Genomic DNA, 23,643 nt, shown 5'->3' with positions numbered 1-23,643 from the left:
TCAATCAACATGCAATCTGAGATTAACTGAATAATCTGAATAAAATGTAGGCACTTTTCTTTTACCTGCTCTGGGTATGTAAGTGCCCCTTTAAGAGGACTAAGATCTTCCTCTGGAGACAGACATGCAGGTATCTTCCTATTCCTATACCCAGAGGGGATGATAGAATGCCTCCTACAATTTAGCTTGGTAACTCAGATTTGGCTGGAAGCTGTCATTTGGTTATCTCATAGATAAAACAGGGATACTAAGGCCAGACACCTGTAGAAAAGGATACCAATACTATCATTTCCTTCCCTCAGAAATGCTATGAGAAAAAAATGCCTGACTGCCTCAGAGAGATTAAAGTCATTACTATGATGGGGTCCATGTACATATTTTAGAAATAGAAAATGCTTATTGCCTCTTTTTGGCATGAGGATTACCATGCCAAAATATTTTGGTGATCTATCTAGCCCTGTATCAGGTCTCAGATACAAACGAGTCCTTGAAGCTTCAGAGAATGGCATAAGAAACCCTACCATGGTTCAATATATTCATTAAGAGGGAAGAAGTTCTGAATGAATAACGAAGTGCAAAAACTTGCTGATGACAAAACTGTTGTGGGGAAATGGAGACAATTGGGCGACATGACAGCAAATTACTTTAGTTGTAGACAGCTGCAAGGTAATGCAAATCAGATGGAACAAATTAATCTATGTATGTACATTGATGGGGTTCTGAATTAGTTGTCACTTTCCAGGAGAGAAAAAAAGATATAGGCAGCAGTGTGGAAGCTCATTGAAGATGTCTCTTCAATGTGCAGCATCAGTCAGAAATTAATTAGCTATTGAACTGTTTTAAGATGGGAATAGAGAAGATCTAAGAAGAAAAATACTGCTATTAATATACATTTTTGCCTAATCCATCACTGCTTTGGATACTATGTTACTTTTTGGATACTTTAACCTTCTTTTAGAATCTGAAAAAAGAAAATGTAGCAGAAATAAAGAGGAGAGAGTGAGAAACCCGGAGAGCCCACAAAAGTTGTAGAAGTACCAGCTGAGGTCCTAATACAAAGTGTATGCAGGAAGCCCTATTCAGAGAACCAGCAGCCATCACAGGGACTCTAGGAATAACTTATATAACCCTGGCTGAAAAATGGGCTTAAATGGGAACTAGCTCCTCTCTGATGAGGGTAAAATACCTTGGGGCCAAATCTGCAGCTGCAACAAGGTATCCTATAATGAAGTAAATGAATGTTGCCTGCTTAACTGAATGGCAACTAGGCTCTGAGAGAGAAGAATATTAAGAGAAGACAATACATTCTTTAGAGCAAGGAATGTCCTTTATTCTGTCCTTGTACAAGGTCTGACACAAAGGGCTCCTACTCCTGATCTGTGGGACATAACTTGGTCATCAGCTAGGCAAGAAAAAAAATCCTGTGTGGTAGTGCATCATATTACATAATTAGGTGGTTTATATCTTTGTTTGAAGTATTGTACTTTGGTCTCTGGAGACAGGATGTTAGAAAAGATTGCCATTATCGCAATTACTTTATTGCTATGGCTACATACAAACATTGCACATGAACTGGCATAAGTGACCAGAAACCAGTCGAAACCTGTAACAGAACAGAAGTTCAGCACACATAGATCAGTTTCAAAATGGTGGAACCTAGTCTAAGGTTGGATGTATGTAGTAATAGACTTAATCACTTTAGGTTAGAGCAGTATATTGAACTCAAATATACTGCTCAAATCCCAAAACTCAAATCCCCTTAGTTCACTGTCCTTCATCATCAGCATCCATAGATGCTTCTCAAGCAAATCCTGGGACGTCATTCTCCCTTTTACTCACCTTGGTGAGGCTGCAGCTGGAGTACTGCGTCCAGTTTTGGGCTCCACAATTCAAAAAGGATGTGGAGAAGCTTGAGAGAGTCCAGAGGAGAGCCACGCGCATGATCAGAGGTCAGGAAAACAGACCTTACAATGACAGGCTGAGAGCCATGGGGCTCTTTAGCCTGGAAAAGCGCAGGCTCAGGGTGACCTGGTGGCCACCTATACGTTTATCAGGGGTGACCACCAGGATCTGGGGGAACGTTTGTTCACCAGAGCGCCCCAAGGGATGACGAGGCCGAACGGTCACAAACTCCTGCAAGACCTTTTCAGGCTGGACATAAGGAAGAATTTCTTTACTGTCCGAGCCCCCAAGGTCTGGAACAGTCTGCCAGTGGAGGTGGTTCAAGCACCTACACTGAACACCTTCAAGAGCAAATTGGATGCTTATTTTGCTGGGATCCTATGACCCCAGCTGACTTCCTGGCCTTTGGGTGGGGGGCTGGACTCGATGATCTTCTGAGATCCCTTCCAGCCCTAATGTCTATGAAATAAATCTATGAAATCCCAAGTGCCCTTTGCAGGACAGTATGCTAGTCTCAGCTGGTGCTTATCTGCTCGGGTGAGAGATGAGCTCTGGGCTGTCACAGACAGGAGCCGAAAAAGTCTTTGTCTCCTGCCAGAGCCTCCCCTGCCACATGGACTCTGCCCATAGTCAATACAGCAAGGGGTAGGGGGCTCATGTGGCAGGGGGCTCTCTTCCCTCTCTCCCTTCCCAGGAGAAGTGGCTTTCTGTGGTACCGAGAGCAAGGGGTGGGGAGAGGAGGGTGTGGAATCCCCATGTGCGGGTTTCCCCAGATTGCTGGCTCGGGGCCGGGATGATCTGGGCTGGGTCCATGCATGGGGCAGGGGGTGGTTCAGGTCCCCCTCTCCCCATGTCTGGTTCTCAGTACCACAACCAGCATGCAACTCCATGGTTGTAGTGAGAAGACACCATGCTGTATGTTAATTGGCATTTGGCTGGCAATAGCAGGTGCTTCGAGTGAACTGCATAGCACTGCTGTCATTGTGAGCAGTGAGTCTGCTCAGTGATTCCAGTATGGGGCTATGGGAGTTTCCCAGGCTCTCACCACAGTATGTGGCTCTGAGCCATGGCTGCTGACTGCAGCTGTCAGGAAAGTCAGGGTGGGGAGAGGAGAGGTGGAGCCCCCTGCTGCACAGGCCTGGCCCTGAGCCAGCACATCTGGGGAGGCCAGCATGACAGGGGGCTCTGTTTCCTGACGTAACAGACAGCCACAGCCAGGAGCTGACTTGCTGCTCACAGTGATAGCAGTGCTATGCAGTTCACCTGAAAAGCCTGCTGCTGCCAGCCAATTGCTGATTAACATACAGTGTAGTGCCTTCTCACTGCAGTCATGGGCACTCAGGAGCCAGGATGTCCATGGTGCCAGGAATCAGGGGTGGGGAGAGATGAAGCAGAGCTCTGCACTGCATGGGTCTGGTCCAGCAACCCCTTGCCCTGAGCCAGCAAGCTGGGGAAGGCGGGTCCTGCATGGCAGGGGGTTCTGCTTCCCCCATCCCTAGTTCCCAGCAGAGCAGACAGCCATGTAACCCCACCTCCACCAGAACCAAGCCAGCATGGCTGGGGGGGCAACATGCTGCAGGGCTCCATTCCTCCAACCCCCCTCCAGCCACCACTGCCAGACAACAGAGCAGGGCTGGGGCCATGCTGGCCAATAGGGGGTGGCTGGATGCTCAGCTCTGTGGTTGGGCTCAGAATCCTCCAGCTGTAAGTGCCCCAGCCTGCTGGCCTTGGCTAGCGTGGTTGCCTCCATGCCCCCTCCCTGTGAGGGCAAACATGAGTTCTGTTTGCTCCTGCACTAATCCAGGGCACTTAGAAAAAGCCACAAAAGTGAAAATCTCTTTCTGGCTTTTTGAATCTCTGTACCTAGCCTATAAGTCCGTGAACTACAACTTGATTACAATAGTTCCATCAAATACTTCTCCTTTCAAGTCCTGATCCTCTTTGATAGTTGAATGTATTCCTTTAATTGTTCCAGATGAATTTTATGAAAACACAATGAATGTAAGGTATCTGGTAAGAAATGGTGACCAAATAGAAATGGGTTAAAGTATTATGTAGTCCCACAGTGGAGTAAAGGTGACCATTAACAGCACAAAGCTAATACAATACCAGGCTGCACATGCAGAAGAGTTAGCAGCCCATGAAATTAAATTATGCATTTAGAAAGTGCTCAATCTAGCAAAGACAAATATTAATTGCAGAAATAATTGTCCACTTTTAAAGACATTTAGTCAAGAAGACTAAACTCGCTTTACACATGCCAGTTTCAATATATGGCTATAAATCACCCTACATCACTTTAGAAACCTGGTGTTAATATGAATCAAGACACCATTTTGTAACAGACTGCCATTGTGGACTCACCAGATTGGCTGAGATACTTACCCTGGGCTAGAAACAGTGCCGGTGAACTCTGAGAGACCCCAAGGGTGGAGCAGGGGAGCCCTGCCCTGTGGAGAAGGAGAAGCCAATCGAAAAAGGGGGTTTTCAATCCCCTCATTCCATGGCAACCAAAAAGGCGAGCAACAGAGTAGGCTGCTTCAGCAATCAGCATGACCCAAGCACAAAGCCAATCAGATGCAGAATAAGGGACAGGACTGAGTCCCCTCTGGGGCAGTCAGTGGCAGAGGGTCAGCAGCGCAGGCAGTTCCCTGGGGTCATTGCTCTAAACCCCTGCTCCAGATGACTGGCCAGGCACCCCACATGCCTCGTGGCTTGCCAGTCCCACTCAGAGCACCGGCCTGTGCCCCGAGCTCCCAGGGACCCTAGTCCTGGCACTCTGCTGCTCCTCAGGATCCCAGTGCCTTGCCTGTTGCAGTCCCCCTTCCCCAGGGAAGGTGAGGGGTTTCCTCAACTCACTGGCCCAGCTCCCTGCTCCAGATAAGGATGCCGCTTGTGCTCCTGGCTGCTGCTGCCTCTCCACAGTGGAGTGGGGGGCCGACTGCGACCCCTAGCCTCTGGGACACCCAGCACGTCCAGCATACTGTGATGGGGCCTTGGAGCACCAGCTCTCTGCCCCAAGCCCTGGCCGTGGCTCCCTCTCTGCTGCAGGGCTGGAGGCACGGCCCACTGCCACTGCCTTCTTCTCCCAGGGCCTTTGAGGCTCTTCAGAGGGGTCTCTCTGCTCCCTCTGCTGGGTCAGCTCACCGCAGCTCTTCTTGGCCCTCCTGCATCATTCCCTGGAGTCGCTGTCAGCAGCTCCCACATGCCAGTTTGGCTGCTGCTTTTATCCCCTCCGGCAGTCCCTCCTTGGCCCCCAACCCCGGACATCTGAGCCCTGGTTGGCAGGTTTGCAAGCCAGGAAGGGACTGCTGAGGTGGCTAGGGGTGGCAGTTGTCCTGGAGGCTAGGGGTGGCAGTCAGCCCTCCACTCCACTGTGGAGAAGAAGCATCGGCCAGGAGCATAGGTGGCATCTTTATCTGGAGCAGGGAGCTGGGCTGATGAGTTGAGGAAACCCCTCACCTTCCCTGGGGAAGAGGCACAGCAGCAGGCAAGGCACTGGGATCCTGAGGAGCAACAGAGCATCAGGACAAGAGCCCCTGGGAGCTCAGGGCGCAGGCCGGTGCTCTGAGTGGGACTGCTGAGCCACGAGGCACGTGGGGTGCCCAGCCAGTCATCTGGAGCAGGGGTTTAGAGCAACGACCCTGGGGAGCTGCCTGTGCTGCTGACCCTCTGCCACTGACAGCCCCAGAGGGGACTCAGTCCTGTCCCTTATTCTGCATCTCATTGTCATCAGATGGCGTCCCTGAGCTTTGTGCTTGGGTCCTGCTGATTGCTGCAGGAGTCTACTCTGTTGCTTGCCTTTTTGGTTGCCATGGAGGGTCACCCTTCAGTCTCTTTGGGGGTTGGGGTTTGATATAATTTGATTGCTGCAGGCCAGAAGAGCTTAACCTGTTGCAGTCTGTCACTCATTGGGAAGCCTGCTGGAGCTGCTAGGACTGACCACCTTGCTTCCCTGTGGTAGCACCTCAGCAGTGGCTGAAAGCTGCCAGTTACCCTACCTGTGGTTCTTGAGTCAAGGACTGACTAAAGCATTCTGGTTTGTTTTGCGATTCTGGTTATGCAAATTTAAATTCACTTGTAAATAACCTTTCCTTTTATTCTTGTTTTGTAAATAAAGCATAAATAGTTAAATTGGTTAAGTGTTAGACCTTCTTGGGACCACGGACTGCTCTGTGGAGAACAGGGGTTGGCTGGAAAGTAAATTGATGCTGGCCAGAAGCCCTGCCTCACTCTCACCACACCATCCTAGATATTGGGCATGGGTGGCAATTATTGGGCTGCCACCTGGGTGACTATTTGTTGTACTTTTTATTAACTAAAGTGGGAAGAAATAGCTACTTTGTTCATACATGTAGTTTAAGTTGGTTATGCTTAACTGGCAGACTAGGTAAGATCTGAGCTTAAAGGGGCTGTATGTTTACAGATTTTATTGATGGGGCTTTAGTATAGCTTTGAAAAAATGAGCGATAAAATAATTCCTTCTTTGACTATTCCTCAGCAGGGCTGCTTGTGAAGTTGGTTTGCTCTGGTACACCCAGGCAACAACATGTGTTTCATTCCATTAAAGTGTGTGGGATCAGTATCAGGCTTGTAATACATGTGCATAGTTTCCACTATCTTCAAAAAGAATTTGGCTCAGGGCTCCTGTTCCTGAATTACTTGTATGCAAGCTCTCTATAAAGTTCAGAGAAATTCTTAGGTTCATAGTAAACATGGACCAGCTATTTAGAATCTTCCATGTGTGTGCCTTGTATTTGTAGATGCTGGGTTGCAGGTAAATGGTGAAACTCAATGATGCTTGGAGACTAAATGTGTAAGTGTACCCGTGTATAGCTCCGTGATGGTATGTCTTAATCATATTCCTAGTTAAAGCTTAAGTGCACTTGTACACATGATGGGGTTAGTCCTTAGGGTTGCATTCTATGCTTCTTAAATTGAAACAGTTTTGTTTTTTTTTTGAAATGCTAGGTTTTATTTTTCCATCACTGTATATATGTTATTGTCCTGGTGGCTGCAGGCATCCGTTGAAAGCAGAAGTACAAGAGGCCCAATCCGTTTTTTTCTGACAGAGCCTGCCTGCATCTCCTGCAGCTGGGGGCCATTAATCTGTGCCATTAACCAGCTTGCCCCCTGGCTGTGGGAGAGGTGGACATGCACCACAAAAAAAAGGATCAGGCCCTTTGCTGCTTCTGCCTTCTGCAGGCTTCTGTGGCTGGCAGGATTCCTGGGGGCCACCTGGGGCAGCACCAGGAGGCAGCAGGAGGGTAGCTGGGTGTACAGGTGGCTAGAAAAGGTAGGGAGATAGTGCATAGGGCACTGGGAGCCCGGGCAGGCTTGGGGAAGCTAGTGGCCCACCTGGGCAGCCCCGCACCTCATGCACCATCCCCAGCACCTTCTCTGGCCACCAGAAAACCAAGCTGCCCACCTGCCACTTCCCTGTGCTGCCCCAGGGGCAGGCCAAGCTGTTCTTGGGTGGCCCCAGCTGTCCTGCCAACTGCAGGAGCCTGCTGAAGGCAGAAGCAGTGAGGGGCCTGATTCTTTTTTTCTGTGGAGCCTGTCCATCTCTCCCATGGCTGGGCGCAAGCTGACTAATGGCTGCAACATTCCAAGTTGTAATGTTGCGAACTAAACTATACATCAGGATGTAGTTTAGTATGCAATGATGCAAACTTATTTAAACCCCCCCAAACTTGCGTATGTGTAATGCGTGTCACAGCATTAAGCTACACAAAGGACACTTTCATCACGTGTACATCATGACATCATCATGTGTACAAGCCCCCTAAGATTCCTGGGAGCAATGGCAAAGAATGAAGAGACTGCTTGAACAATGGATCCTGGGTGTTATCTGTGCATTGATTGTGTATTAGCAACCAAATCCAGGCAGGGAGAAATGCATCACAGATTTCTGTGGAGTTGCTCCAAATTTATACCCATGTACCCAAAACAGGACTTAGTCCAGTGAGAGAGACTGCATAGAAAAACAAATTGTCTGTTGTGTAACATAGGGAAGAGGGGTCTATAACACGAATGGGCAAAGGAGCATAGTGGAACTGGAAATGAACAGGCTAGATTAACATATCCTGTGCTGTCTTCAAATTGGGCTCAATTTGTATGCATCTGTGATACCAAAAACATGGGAGCTTACTCTTTGAAAAAGCTGTCTACTATTTAGAATTAGTGGTTGAATTGAATTTAAGAGGAGCTGCACTTGGTTGTCTCATTACAATTGTTTAATCCACTGCAATTAGGGTGATCATTTTATTTCCTCATTTCACAAAATGGGCCTACTGGTACTGCAGTGTATACAATGATGCAAAAACCACAAATCTCAAAAATCTCCATGCCAAGTGTAACTATTTACAGTAACATGGTAAAACAATGCAACTGGAAATGGAAATTCATATTCAGTATTTTCTTATTTTCTCATTGATCTCTAAGCTAAGTTTATACAGTCCTCTTTGATCACTAGGACTAAAATCACTGGGGGAGTGATCTGCTTCTGGTAATTTCCCTCAGTGGAAAAAACCAGGAATATTTACAGGCATAAAAATAACATGGAAAAGTCTTGGGAAGGAGGGGCAGTTCCTGAGGTTATTATATAGAGGTAGGGTTTGGTCTTCTAATGGGATAGGTAAGAGGTTCAGTTTCCAGAAACTGTAGATCTCTGAAATTCACATGTATCTAAAGGGATCCAATAGAAGTCAGAGGCATCTGCAAGCCTTTGAGACTTTGCATGGTCTCCAAAGCTGCCTCTTCTATTCCATGGCATCTCAAGTCCATTGCAAATGAGATGACAATGGGCACTTTTACACATTATGGGGTTCAGTCTTTCAGGGTTGCATTCTATGCCCCTTAAATTGAAATGGTGTGTTTTATTTTTCCATCACTGTATATATGTTATTGTCTTGATGGCTGCAGGCGCCTGTTGAAGGCAGAGGCAGCAAGGGGCCTGATCCTTTTCTTTTTTTTCCCAGCGGAGCCTGCCTGCCTCTCCTGCAGCTGGGGGGCGAGCTGCTGGCGGGCTGAGTGGCCTCTGAGCTATGTGGGGCTCTGGTCCTTCCCACCATGGGGCTGGCCAGGCAGGCTGCTATCAGGCCAAGTGCTGCCCCCAGCTCAGAGGTGCCCAATTCAACTCTTCCCCAAGCCTGCCCAGGCTTCTAGTACCTATGCACCATTCCCGCCACCTCCTCCAGCTGCTCCAGGAGCAAGACAGCTCATTTCTAGGTGGTCCCAGGTATCTTGGCAGCCTCAGGTGCCTGCTGAAGGCACAAGTGGTGAGGGACCTGACCGTTTTTTTCAGCAGAGCCTGTCTGCCTCTCCTGTGGCCACGGGCTGAGCTGACAGATTAATGGCTGCAATGTTCCAAGTTGCAACATTGCAAACTAAACTACATTGGGATGTGGTTTAGTTTGTGATGATGCAAACTCATTTAAAACTCTCAAAACTCGTGTATGTGTAAAGTGTGATGCCATTAAGCCACACAAAGGGAAATTTTCATTACGTGTATATGGTAACATCATCACATGTACAAGCAACCAATACAACCCAAATTATTTAAGGCTAGTTGGTTACTGTACAATGTGCCTGAATATAGAGTAGTCCTGAGTTGCAATGGGACAAGTGCAAACCAGAAAACAGATTATGACATGGAAGCAGAATAGATATTCTTCTCTTACTTTTCACTGTGGCAAGTGAGTTTCTCTAGGCCTTTATGTTTAGGAGGGTCAAGCAAAAGCTCTTGTAACTTCCTCTTTTCTTTTTCCCATGCAGTTGTTTACATATTTACAACTAGATATCCTGCTCTCCTCCTACTCTTACAGATATAATTTGTTCAAATTGTAAAGCTAAGGATGGTCATACACACTAGAATAAGGGCCAAGAGACTTTTAGTCACTAGTTGGATCACAACCCTGACCTTCAGTACCTGATTAAATCTGTGGGCCTCTTTGCATTGACTCCAGAAAGTTTTGAACCTGGTCCTTCATGAATATGCTCTCTATTTTCATTTAAAAAATTCCAGTGCATTTCCTTTCTGACTCTTTAGTCCCCTCAACTTTATATTAAAATTTTCTTTAAGCCCTTGCTGTGACTATATTGTTTAATTGGGGCATTGCCAGTGTCCCGGGAAGTGGGGTAACACAGGATACTTACCTGCAGCCCTGAACGACGCTCATGGGGGACAGCGGGAGGAACCCGCGTGGCTCATGAGCTACCTCTATGTACAGCTGCGGCCGGCTGGTGATATCAGCACCAGACGCTGGCTGGCAAAGATAAAAATGGTGGTGGCTGCGGTGGAGGGGGCGGATGGCCCAGAGATGAAGCTGCTGCAAATGCCACTGGAGGAGTAAGCCCTGGAGGAGGATCCAGAGGAGGTTGGTGAGCTGGAGTGAGGCTCGTCGGGGAGAGAGGCACCCCATCTGCATCCCTTATTGTGTACCGGTGGAGTGAGCCCTGGCCTGAAGGAGGGAGAGCGGAGGCTGCCATGAGAACACCGCAAGGTGCAGGTGGAGTGTCGGGCCAGTAAGGTGTGGAGAACAGCATGCTGGGAGGCAAGAGCCCGGGACAACCCAGACAAGGGGTCGTGATTGAGGCAGGGTCACTGCCAAAGCCCAGGAGGGCAAGCATGAATGGCATGAGCTCGGGGGGCGATGGATAGGGTAGAAAGTTCCTCATTGCACTCAGGGGCTTAGAGAAGTAAGATTCATGGTGGGTTGGTGGAGGAGCACTGTGTTTTGGTGGCTGCAGAGGAATTGCCCCAGGTTGGGGAGTTTGGGTGAGGGCACTGGGGTACGAGGCATAGGGAAGCTAGAGAGCAGTTCCCAAGAGGTAGCTTCTCGTGGGACGGGGTTAGGAGTGAGGCTTGGCTGGAGTGTGCATGATCCAACCCCATGAGGCGTCAGTACGCAAGTAAGGAGGGCGTGATCTGCTAGGAAGGTCTCAGGACATCACCGAGGCAACCCAGCAAAGGTGGTGTGAGGCCGGGGTGTAGGTGCGGTGGAGCCCTGTGAACAACCGCCGGGTCGGACCCAGGTACTGAGGGACCCGCCAGCCAACCCTGCCCATTGCAGAACATCAAGACGTGGCAGGAGAGTGTGGGGTCTGTGGCGCAGGAAGGTAGAGCTACCTTGACACTACCAAGGGCCTGGAAGCAGCGTAACATCTGTCAGGGAGTCCTGAGCCACCACCATGTGGCTAGTGAAAGCCTGGTAGACACAGCCAGGAAACTTTATATTTAGAAAGCCCAAATAACTGTTAAAGTAGTATAAGTCATAGAACCCTCTCTTGTAAATTTCCTGCAGCCTTGCCTGGGACACCTGCAGCTGTTTTAGGCGAGATTGAGGCAGATTCGCGCTTGTGTAGTGTATGCTCTGAGTGGGTTCTGATCTAATCGAAAGACTAGGGGGAGAAAGATGGAGAGTGGGGGAGGTATGGTGAAAGCATTCCAGCTGTATTTACCATAGCTGGCTTATGCTGTTAGACTGATAGCTAGGAGTTGCAAGGTACTGCTGCTGTGAGGAACAGTTCATCTAAAGCTGAATGAAAACCAAAGGAAGGATCTTTCAAAACAGCTATCAGTAGAAATTGTTCATTGCTGTGCACATGTGTGGACACGTATGCACAAACATAGAATGGAAATTAGATGTGCAGGATGCAGTGGCACTTTTTATGATGATTTTTGTGCATTGTTTCTACTGTCAAGAGCAACAATCGGGTTACAATAATGTTATTGTACAATAACAATCGGGTTACAATAATGACTGAATAGCAGATGGGGGGGAGGGGGAAGTAAAGCATTACAATTAAACTGTGGCTAACAGCACCATCCCCTCTCCACCCCTCCTTCCTTCAAGCTTTCCCAGCTGTCTTCTGTTGTTTCTCTGCTTGACAGTCAACTACTGTATCTTTTGCCTGGAAGTGACTTGCTTAGAACTGACAATTCCAATGGTCCTGAAGATCATAATGCTGGGACCACCTCACGTGAGCAGCAGTTGTGAAAAACGGCTCTTCCATCCACCATGAAAGAAAACTCATTATGTCCTTGTCAGAGGAAACTGCCAGGACATGGATAGAAAGACTGCATTTATTCGGTTTGGTATTCCAGATGGGAAAGCACTGCCCTGATTCCAGCCTAGCAAGTGGCTAGCTGTGCATTGCATTGACTTTATACTTAGAATATACAGATGTAGTGTACTCCCAGTGCACAAAGGAAGGAGGTTATGAAGGATTTCTAGTGAAGCTTTTAAAATACATATAATTTTTATTAAAAAAAAAAAGCAAAAAAAAAAAAAAAAGTTTGGAATCTTTAATCAATCTTTTTCATTACCAAAAAAAAAAGACCCCCCAGTATGTTTTTTTAAAAGGGCTTTTTAAAAATGTAAGTTATGACTAGAAATTGCTGATCTGCTCTAATGTTTAGTGCATATCTGCATTGCCTCCTAATAGTACCACAGAGTGTTGCAGAACAGCAAAGCTGCCAGTCATCCCCTTACTCTGTTTATACTGTCTGTTATTTTTCCTGGTGTGTGCCCAGGTCTGCTCCAACACTGCATTTGCTTCTGGAGTTAATGTACACCCAGTGGTACACAGCTCTCCACTGCAGTATTCCCAAGCCTGGTGTAGAGTACTAAAGAGACACTGTTATTCATGTTTCCTGAAACATGGTTATAATAAAATGAGCCTGCACCTGGGGATTCACTGCATGGTATTTATGCTGCCACCAGAATTGGAGCCTTTTATCCTATGAACAGTCATCAAACTCAGTGGGATTGCTTGTGAATAAGAACAGCAGGCTTAGGCTTAGTGAAGGTCTTGCTCCTGTTACAGTCAGTGGCAGAACTCCAGCTGATTTTAATGCATAGGATCAGGCCCAGCATGGATTGTGACATCCGTCTTTTGCTTAGAGGTGCATTATGTTTTGATTGCGGGGCAATCCTCACAGAGGTTCTGTGCCCTTGCTGTCTGTGTTCACCATGGTAGCATGACTGAGTAGAACCATGTTACTAGGGCTTTCTTCTATCCAGCCACCACCACTTTCATGATGCCCCCAAAGGAGACTTTGAAACCAAAGAGGAACTCTGCAGATAATTAATTCTTAAGATAACCTTTGAAGGGTTGGAGAGAAGACAATGGGTATTTTTACTCCCTTCCCATCACCCCTTCTCCCCTGCCCCTGGGACATCAATTGACTGTCCACTTTTCCCTGTCATTTTTCCTCTCCTTTGTGGGTCCTAATCCCACAGTGTGGGAGAGGTAGGGGGCAGGGGGAAGAGGGAAGGAAATAGTGCCACAGATATGGCCCGCAAGGCCATTCTATCTGCCCTGTGGGACCCCTAAAAAATTTAGAAAATTAATATTTATCTGCCCTTTGTTCCTGTCAAAAATGACAGGAACCAAGGGCAGTAGGACCTGGGCTCTGGACAGCCCCGTGGGCTGCGAGCGGCTGCAGCAGGCAGCGCCAGCCATGGGGTGGGGAAGGGGCTGCTTTTCCCTGTGCTCAGCTTTTCCCCAGGCTCCTTCGTAGCACAGAGGAAAGTGGCTCCTCCGCCACCCTGTGGCCGATGCCCCGCGCTGCAGCCACTCACAGGCCACATGGGGCTGTCTGGAGCAGGCACAGGCAGTCCCAGGTGGGCTGCAAGTGGCTGCAGCACATGGTGCTGGGCATGGGGTGGGTGAGGGGCCACTTTCCCCTCCCCCCCCATGCTCAGCACCACCTTGAAACCCAGCTCCATTGCCAGCCTTGGCCCCACACCGGCTCTGGCCTTGCCCATCGGGGCTGTGAGTGGTGACAGCAGCTGCAGCCCCTCTGCTTGCCATGCCAGGCAGTGTATGCCACTGTCGCTTCTGGGCTACCCAGCACATGGCTCTGGGTGGGCAGCAGCAGCCAACACTGCCTGGCGTGGCAAGCAGGTTGGCCACAGCTGCTGCCACCTACGGGTGAGCCCAGAGCCAGCTTGGAGCCCAGGCTGGGAGCAGGGAGGGTTACAGGATGGTGCTGAGTGCAGGGAAAAGCAGCCCCTCACTCACCCTGTGGCTGGCGCCCTGCACTGTAGCCGCTTATAGCCCGTATGGGGCTGCTTGTGCCTGCTCCAGGCAGCCCCGCGTGGGCTGTGAGTGGCTGCAGCAGGGAGTGCCGGCCATGGTGTGGGCAAGGGGTCGCTTTTCCCTATGCTCAGCACCAGCTTTTTCCCTGCCAGCAAGCAGGGGGTTGGGGCTATGTGCCGTTCCTGGCCTGTACCATGGGACTGGGGGGCACTGGGTGTGAGTGGGTGGGGAGCCAGTGGGAGCACAGGGCCCACACTGGTGCCCTGGGGTTAATGCTGGCGGGGCCCAGATCAGGTTGGCAGGAGCACAGGGTCCCAGCTGGCAGGGGCTCTATGGACCCGCGTCAGCTCTCCCCTCTTCCTGCTGGTGCAGCCCAGCCCAGCTCCACGGACTCCTGCCAGCCTGTACCCCACTTTGGGCCCCACCGGTGCTGGCCCTGGGACACTGGTCCCAAGATGGTGACCTGGGGGGGCGGACAGGGACCTGTCAAGGGGTGAGGCACCTGTCAAGAGGCAGGGGTACCCATGAGGCCCTCAGCCTGCCACAGCTGGGCAAGTGGCCCTCTGCCTGAAATAATTGCCTTCCCCTGCTTTATACCCTGTCCATGCCCAACCAGTACCATAGCCCAGAGTTTCTCCTTGTATGGTGGCTGGAAATTTCTTGCCTGACTTACCCCATCAGCAGATTTGCTTCCACTTTTCCCTCCCCATCTTCTCAGTGACTCTACAGCAACACTTCTGGCCATTGTCTGCCTCTGTTTGTTAGTCCTTAGTTTCTACACCTCCACATAGACCCAGCACAACTAGCTTGGTTGGTAGCTGTCCCCTCTCCAGGGCACCCACTGCTGCTTCTTTTACAGGTCATTCCAGCCAGCCCAATGAATCAACAGCATCTCACCCGGGAGGACCAGGATGGCTCTGAAAAAACTGCCATGGGTTGACGTAATCAGATGCTGCTGCAGCACAATGTGTGCGTCCCAAGTAAGCTTCTCCCTGCCACTGTTCCTTCCTTAAAACAGGGGCCGATACCAGTCCTCTGTTACAGGTTTCCATGCTTACAGCAGGTAACCAAGGCCCTTTATCTTGAGGAAATAGAGTGGTAAGTCCTTCCCTGATATCCATTTACCTCAAAATAAGCCCATCATCCCTTTGTGGTTAGTTTTTGCAGAAAACAGGTATCCAGGTGCTGCAGTAATCCTATCACCGTAACTGTAACTTGCTACTCATCAGTCTCCTCTGAGTCAACTGATTATTGTATTTTTGGAGGCTTTTATTTTTGAGCTTCCAAACTGCAACATCCGAAAAAGGGGCATGACTTTTTCAGAAAGTTCTGTGCACCTCTTTTGAAAATAGGATCTTAGAATAATGACAACACTACCTGGCTATTATACAGATCTTTTCTTTATTCAGAAAATCTCACAGCAGTTTATAAAGGATGAAAATATCATTATCCTTGTTTTACAGACAGGGAGGCTGAAGCACAGGGAGTGGAGACACGTATCCACATTCACCCTGTTGGTCAATGCTAGAGTCAGGAAGCGTAGTCCAGTGCTCTAACTACAAGTATTGAAAACCTAAAGCTTCTTATATTGAGCTACCAAATACTTATATTAGAAAATCTTGGCATTGTTGCTCTTTATGTTGGATAGGCTCAATAGGAATTTCAAGAAGTGCATTTATGAGAAACCCAAGTAAAAGACAGAAAAGAATATAAAAGGCTTTGAACCACATTTCTAGCTTTGGAGTAGGAATATTGAAATGCTGAGCTACTGAATTTTTCAGGTGCTCAGCTTTGCTAAGACAGGTGGGGTTGATGTTAGGACCAAGCATGCATGTTCCCTGTCAATTACTGACTATATGGCTAGGGATGAAGTAAAACTCTAGCAAACACAGGAATTCTCACAGCAAAGTCTCAGCATGGACAGTACCCAACCAGAAAACTGCAGTCTTCTTTGTACCATAAGACTCTTTGGAAAGGGAGTTACAATGGAGATTATGCCAGTGACAACTCTGACATAGAACTGCTTGCAGTTGCTTTTGCTCATTCTTCTTATCCGAAGTATGTAATCTCCCTGGAACAGTGAGAGAGAAAAATGAACAAACTGTTGTAATGCAACTTTAAGGGTCCAAATTGCAAGGCACTGGATGTTCTTAGTGGGACTGATTGTTCTCTCATTCATTTTACACTAGTATATCTCCCTTGACTGCAGCAGGGCTAGTCCTGACTTCCACTGAAGCACAGAGAGAACAAACAGGCCACTAAATTGAATAGTAGCCCAGGGTATTCATCTATATAGTCATGCCTCTTACTTGCACATTCTTTAGAAATTGGTTGTGGTTGATGGCTTGAAAATTATATTTAGAGATTTGCTTTTAGGACTTAGTTTGTAGATGGAGTAAATATTGCATTAGAACAATGGTCCAGGGGAATGGCAAGTATTAATTGGTTTCTAAAAGTCTGTTTGTGACAAAGATCCGTGTTATCAACCTTTAAGGCAGACTGTATCCAAAGGTAGCAGACAGGCTGGGAAATTGAAAACATGCCCTGAAAACCCATAGTAAGAAATGAGGAACCAGAAGAATTGGCAGGCATTGGGTCACAGTGACCATCTGCAAATCTTCTGGGATTTCCAGTTTTGGTGAAATGACCAAATTAGAAGGCCGGGGGTGCCCAAATTAAGACACAGGTAAATGACCAAATTAAGATTTATGCATGTGATGAGTTTGTGGAAACAAAGAATTATGCTGACAGGACAGAATGTAGACAACATGACTACCACAGGGAAACCAATCAATAGTACTAGACATTAAGTCTCATCAGGAGAGAGAGAATGTAAAAGGAGTGATTTTTCAGAGAAGCAGGAGGTATTGGCAGTGGATTTACTACCCAGTCTGATGCCTTGTTCTGGGTGAGCATAACTTGGAGACCAGCCAGAGGAGTTATGGTCAATAATAGGCAAATTTTATTGCTGCACAGTGATATGAAATAAGAGTAATTCAGGCAAAGAAAGCAAGATGAATACAGAATACCCAAAATATTCACCAGTGACCAGAATATACACATGAACACCACCTTGTGGTTCTTTTCTTGAATGTCTGATGTCAGCATCCTTGGAGGTTGGGGGCCAATGCCAACTTCTTATTCTGAAAACTCCTTTTTTTCTCTCTCTCTTCCGATGACTCCATTTCCAGGTACCATCGATTCATTTCCTTGTGGTTGTCATGCTGTCCGTATTCTGTTTTGCCAGCCAAAATTCTATCTTCATAAACCCATCACATACATGCACCTTAATTTGGTCATTTCATTCTAAACCAGAAATCCTAGGGGTTTTGCAGCTGGGCACTGTGACCTGGTGCCAGGCCTATCTTTATTATGAAAATACAAGCTGAATGTTTTTAATTTTCCAGGATGTGTATGTACATTGGCTTCATATACAGTGTCTTCCTTGAAGGCTGTGAAACTTTGCCACAAACCGGCTTTTAGAAACCAATTAAATCTTGCTGTTCCCCTAGACCATTGTTCTAATGCAATATTTACTTTACTAGTAAGCCAATTCCTAAAAGCAAATCTCTAAATATTATTTTCTAGCCATTAGGGGGATCCCAAAGCTACCATGGGCAGAGAGCACACCGCTGGCCCATCTCATGCACCCTGTCTGGGATAGGAGGGGCATCGGTTCTTGACATCCAAGACTTCTGACATTCAAACAAGAACCTCAGGGTGGTGCTCATATGCTGGTCAGGCATGCCATCCCTCAGTGCATCCCTGGGATTGGGATGGAGGGCATTATTTTGTTTCCTTTGCCTGCATGACTCTTATCTGCTATCATTGTGTATGAATAGAATTCACCTATTATTGAATAGAAGAAGTTGGGGTCACTCTGAGGATTTGGGTCTGCCAAGGTATTGGGACTGGTTTATAAATCCAGTGCTGATGGTGTGTTTGTATTAGTTAATCTTAATCTCAATTGCAAATCCCACCACCATATATAATAGGGTTGGGTCAAGCAGCTTGGTGAAATAAGAACAAATCAGTGTCTACCCATTTCTTATGCCAACCTGAACAAATCCTTTTGAAAATGTATAGCATATAAATTCATCTTGTTTTGATTTTTATCTTTCCATATATCTTAGTCATCCTTGCCTTTGTTCAGAAACAGAAGTAGCAAACTAAAAGGTGGCAATATAGAACTTGAACATTTTAGGCATCTTACATGAATAGAGCTGGTGAAATTCTGACCCCAGTAAAGTCAGTGGTCAAACTCTCATTTGGGCTAGGTACAGTCAAAACAGTCGAAATTAATTCAGTCTTTGCAGAAATTAAATTGAAACAGAAGTGAACAGACAGTTACCTTTGATTCAGGAAATTCAGCCACATGCCTGCAGTGGCTTAGGCCAGAAGGCAGGGGATGCTAGAGAAGGGCTCTCTGGCTGTGTGTTTACTTCCTCTTCCTGCTGCCCCTGAGGTCTCTGGGTTTTGTAGTCCAGACTTACAGCAGCAGGACTCTGCATCAATTTGTCCTCCTGCTTGCATGTGCCTCTGGGATCTGTAGTCACAGCCAACAGTAAATTTGAGCAGAGGTTTGCTGAGGGTGGGGGCAGTCTTCCCCCCACCCCCCGGCAGCCAGCTTTCAGTGGTAGATGGGTTCTTAAAGATTTTGGAATGTCACTGTAATGCTCTTCTGCTGCTTTCACCTTAGCAGAATTCTTAACCACAAATCTGTACAATCCTAAAGGAAGGGATGGATGTTCAACAGACTTAAAAAAAAAAAATCAGTCAAATTTTAATTCAAAATTATTTTCCAGAGAAAGGTAGCTAATTGTATTTTAGTCAATATTTTAATGAAATATCCCAACTTAAAGAAAAGCAGGTTTTGTTCCTCTGCTCCTCTCCTTCTCCCTTTCTTACTCCTTTATTCCTTTCCATGAGATTTTCCCCCTCTGCCATGCTTGTATTTTGGAGGGGAAAAAATTACCAATCAGTTTGAATGAAAAGGTAGTAATATGTGAATTATTTTTCACTGACATCACGTCATCAAAAATATTGAAAGATTAAGCTCCATTTTGCAGTAAAATCACGATGAGGTTTGTTCCTTTCTAGGGAAATTCCCAGGGTTATTTTTTGTATGATGGGCAGTTTTATGTCATGATCAATTGCTGTTGAGCTTCTTACACAATCTCAGAAGTAGCAATCCCTCACCAAATCTAGAAAGATAAATTAAAGGAAGGGAAAATGGTTCATAGTTGAGATCAACTGGGGAAGGATGGAACAATGACTGCTGTTGAGGAACTGTTGAACCCAGCTGGCAAGGTTTTCTGAGATGAAGAGTATAAAATACATTATAGGTTCATAGGATAGTAGGTTTGGATGGGACCTCACCAGGTCATCCAGTCCAGACACCTGCTCAAGGCAGGATCATCTCTGACTAATCCATCCTAGCTAAACGTGTGTCTAGCCTGCTAACTGTGAGAACTTCTAAGGATGGAGATCCCACAGTTTTTCTCTAGGCATCCTATTCCAGTGCTTGACCACCCTCATAGTCAGAAAATTCCTCCTAAGCACCAACTAAATTTCCTCTGCTGCAGCTTGAGGCAATTGCTTCAAATCCTTTCAGTTATGGTGATAAAGAAAAGCCCACATCCATCCTCTCTGTAGTTGCCCTTTAGGTATTTGAACACTGTTATCAAACCCCCCTTCAGTCTTCTTTTTTTCCAGGCTAATTAACCCTAGTTCTTTCAGCCATTCATCATAAATCTTGCTTTCCAGACCCTTAATAATTGTTGTTGCTCTGCACTGGACTCCTTTCAATCTGTTCACATCCTTTTTGAAGTGTGGGGCCTAAGACTAGACATAATACTCCACTTGAGGCCTCACTAGGGTTGAATAGAGAGGAAGAAACACTTTGCTTGATTTGCATGTGACACCCAGGGTGCTGCTGCCTTTTGTTGCCAAAAAAAGAAAAAAAAAAAGAGAGAGAACACGTTTGACTCATACTCAGATTATAATCTACTGAAACCTTAAGGGTCTTTTTTGCTGAAGCTTAGCCAATCATGTCCCAGTCTATTTATTTGCATGCAATTATTCTTAGTTGCAGGATTTTGCACTAGTTCTTATTGAATCTCATCTGATTGAACGTGGACCATTTCTCCAGGTCATTATGGATGCTAGCCCTGCCCTACTGATTATTGTCCTCCAGCTCCACCCATCTACAGATTTGCTAAGTGTGCATTCAAATCCATCATCCAAATTATTAATGAAGACATTAAAAAATACCAAACCTGGGACAGGCCCTGGGGAACCCCACTTGATACCTCTTCCTGTTGGTTACTCTTTGAGCATGATGATCCAACCAAATATGTATCTTCCTCACAGTACTTTGATCTTTGATCTAGTCTATACTTCCTTACCTTGTTAATGTGAATGTCAAGGGGGACAGTGTCAAAAGCCTGGCTAAAGTAGAGGTATATCACATACACTGCTCTCTCCCACCTCCACAATGCCTGTCATCTTATCATTGAACAAAGTCAGGTTGGTCAGGCTTGACTTCCTTCTGGTCCCATGTTGACTATTACTGATCACCTTCTTCTCCTCTAGGTGTTTCACAACAGATTCCTTGAGGACCTACTCTATGATCTTTTCTGGTATCAAGGTTAGGCTGACTGTGCTAGTTCTGTATCCCTTTTTCCTTTAAGGTACTCTAACTGAATTGTATTTGGGGCTTAACCTTCAACATGGTTTAATTGGAATGATATGTCTTAAGATCTTTCTGCACTCCACACTTGCAGGGTCAAGTTTCAAATTGTTGTCTTCCCCACTCATCAAGTTGATGCCCTCCACTGTGTCATGCCAGTCTGTATGAGTAAAGAAGCCAACACAGAATCTCTACCTCAACCATTGGGGGGGCTGGGTGGGGCAGCCACTGGGGGGCTGCAGCAGCTGGTGGGGGAAGGGTCCAGGTGGAGCAGCAATCAGGGGGCTGGAGTGGGGCACATGGGCCTTGCAGGGGGGGTGGTAGCCCCAGTGTAGGGGTTGTACCCTCTGCAGGGGTGCTGTAATCCATGTGTAGGGGCAGCAAAATATATATTCATGTTTCATGAATTTATGAACACATGTATTTAGAGTTCACTGTATTATTAGGATAGAGACACTGGTAAGCTTCCACATTGCTTTAACACTATAGATATATCAATAAAACATTTCCCATCTGATCGCTGTTTCTGTCTCACTCTTTCTCTCTCTTTATAGTGGTCTTTTGTTTTACTTGTGGAGGAACATGAATTTTGGGGTATTTTACACAGTGACTTTGAGAGTTTTTTTTTATTGGGGATTTTTAAGTTTTCCAAGAGGAAACACCAGAATTCGGCCAGGGAGGCCGGTGGCAGGACCCTGCCTGCTCAGAGCTGGCACCTTGGACGCAGTTGGCTGTGGCTGACCTCCTGGCCAAATGGGGCTAGGAGGACATGCTTTGACAGTTCAGAGCAGGCCACCATACCCAGAACATCTTTCCGGCAATAGCTGCCCAGATGGCTGGGCAGGGGGCACATATGGCAGTAGTGCTGCACAGAGGCCAACCCTGCAGCCACAGTGCTCTGGTACCTGGCCCAGAGGGGCAGATGCCTCTACTGGCTGTACAGTCCCTATCTGGGTCTGGCAGGAGCACAGCAGGTCACAGCCAGGCAGCAGCCCCCACTGCCAGACTGCTGCAGTGGGTAGAGGGTGCAGGGAACTCTCAGGGCTGCTTCAGCAGTCCATCTGGCACAAGGGGTAGTCCCTAGGCACCAATTGGCTGGGCCCCAGAAGCTCCTGAGAGTGAGTAGCCTAAACTACTTGCCAGGGCAGCGTTTTGTACTGCTGGGGCCAGGACAGGGCAGCTTTTTATACTGCTGGGAATAGCATGGGTGCTGGCCTGGGCTCTAGCTCCCCCTGGCTGCAGATCTGGGAGGAGCCAGGCAGGGTTATTTTGCCCCAAGTTGCACAATTTGCTCTATAACAAAGTGCATGTCAGAGCATCTGTGCTGAAGCAAAAAGCCCTGGCTCAAATTTGCACTGCTTCTATTTGAGCTGCTGCAAGCACACGTGCTTGCATGTGTGGACATGCCCTTAGAGGCCCACAGCTGGCCCATTATCTGGCCCACAGCTCCTTACAATGAGCTTGTACAGTTTTTGTTTTTATCCTCATGCCCTCTTTCTGTGAGGTAGGGAAGTGCTAATATCACTATCCTACAAGTGAGAGATTGAGATACAGAGAGGATGAAATACTTGTCCAAGTTTCCCTCTATATCCTTGGCCAGTACCAGGACTTATACTCAGGTCTCCTAAGTTGTAGGCTACTGTTCTAATCATTGTTCAGTACCATCTCTTCAGGCTGGTTGCTCACACAGAACAAAAAGATAATCTTTGTTCTAGACCAGAGCTGTCCAAATTCTGAGAAACCATGTGCCGTGCTACTCCTGGGTGGCAGCAGGAAGGAACTCCCTCTCCTGATCCAAAAGCCTCTCCCTCTCCGGGACCCACTTCTATCCTGACCGAGAAGATCTCAAGGGACCCTTCTTTGTTGTCAAATGTGACCTGCAGGGAGGGGTACTGCTGTTTCACATAGAGGGCCACACCTCCTCCCTTCTTATCAATCTGATCCTTCCTATAAAGCCTATACAGTACATACCAGGAAAATATCTACTTATTGCAGATACCTTGTCCAGAGCATATAACACAACAGAAAATGACAGAATTCCAGATTCAGACATAGTACACGTTAATTTTATTAAAAGAGTGATTCCTGTCACAGATGATATGTGGGCAGTAATTGCAGAAACTACTGCTCAGGACATCACATTGCAAAACATGGTAAGAGCTATTTGTGCTGGTTAGCCTGGAAAACGTATTCCTAGCCCCAACTCTCAGTTCATGGAAAAGCTGTCATACTGGATGGCATTTTGTTCAAAGGCGCACAACTTGTTATTCCAGCAGTGCTGAAGAAAGACATGTTACACCGAATACGTGAGGGGCATCTAGGCACTGAAAAACTGTAAAGGAGAGCAAGGGGTGCTCTATTTTTGCCCAGCATAATGATATAGAAGATGCTATAAAGGCTCATACAACATGTCTAAAGTACAGATCAGAGCAAAGAAAAGAGCCCATGATGGTCAAGTGGGAATTTACTTATTCATACATGCAGGAGAAAACTATGCATTAGTGCTGGATTATTCTTCTCACTATCCTGAAATTGCATTGCTTAGGAGCACAAAAGCAAACCGTATCATAACTCGCATCAAATGAACTTTTGCTAAACATGGGATTCCACAAATTGTGAGAACAGACAACAGACTTCAGTTCTACTGTCTTGAGTTTAAAGAGTTTGCAAACAAATATGGATTCTGTAACAACACTTCAAGTCCTAAATACCCACAATCCAATGGTCTGGTGGAAAATGGAGTACAAATAGTGAACATATTACTGGAAAAAGCTACAGATTCACACACCAGTGTTTACCTGTCACTCTTAAATTACAGGGCAATACCCATGAAACATGGATTATCCCCAGCAGAAATGCGACTTACAGGAAACTCAAAACCAGGCTGCCAAATCTTGTGGATGACGCTCATCAGAATGAAAAGGGAGACGTAAAAATATTTTTAAAATTTGACAAACTCAAACAAAAATGTTACTACGACAGAGGTTCCAGTGAGTCACTAC

This window comes from Crocodylus siamensis, chromosome 3 (genome assembly GCF_052110815.1).
Source record: "Crocodylus siamensis isolate JL-2025a chromosome 3, ASM5211081v1, whole genome shotgun sequence".
Classification (NCBI taxonomy): domain Eukaryota; kingdom Metazoa; phylum Chordata; order Crocodylia; family Crocodylidae; genus Crocodylus; species Crocodylus siamensis.
This window is presented reverse-complemented; position numbering follows the sequence as displayed.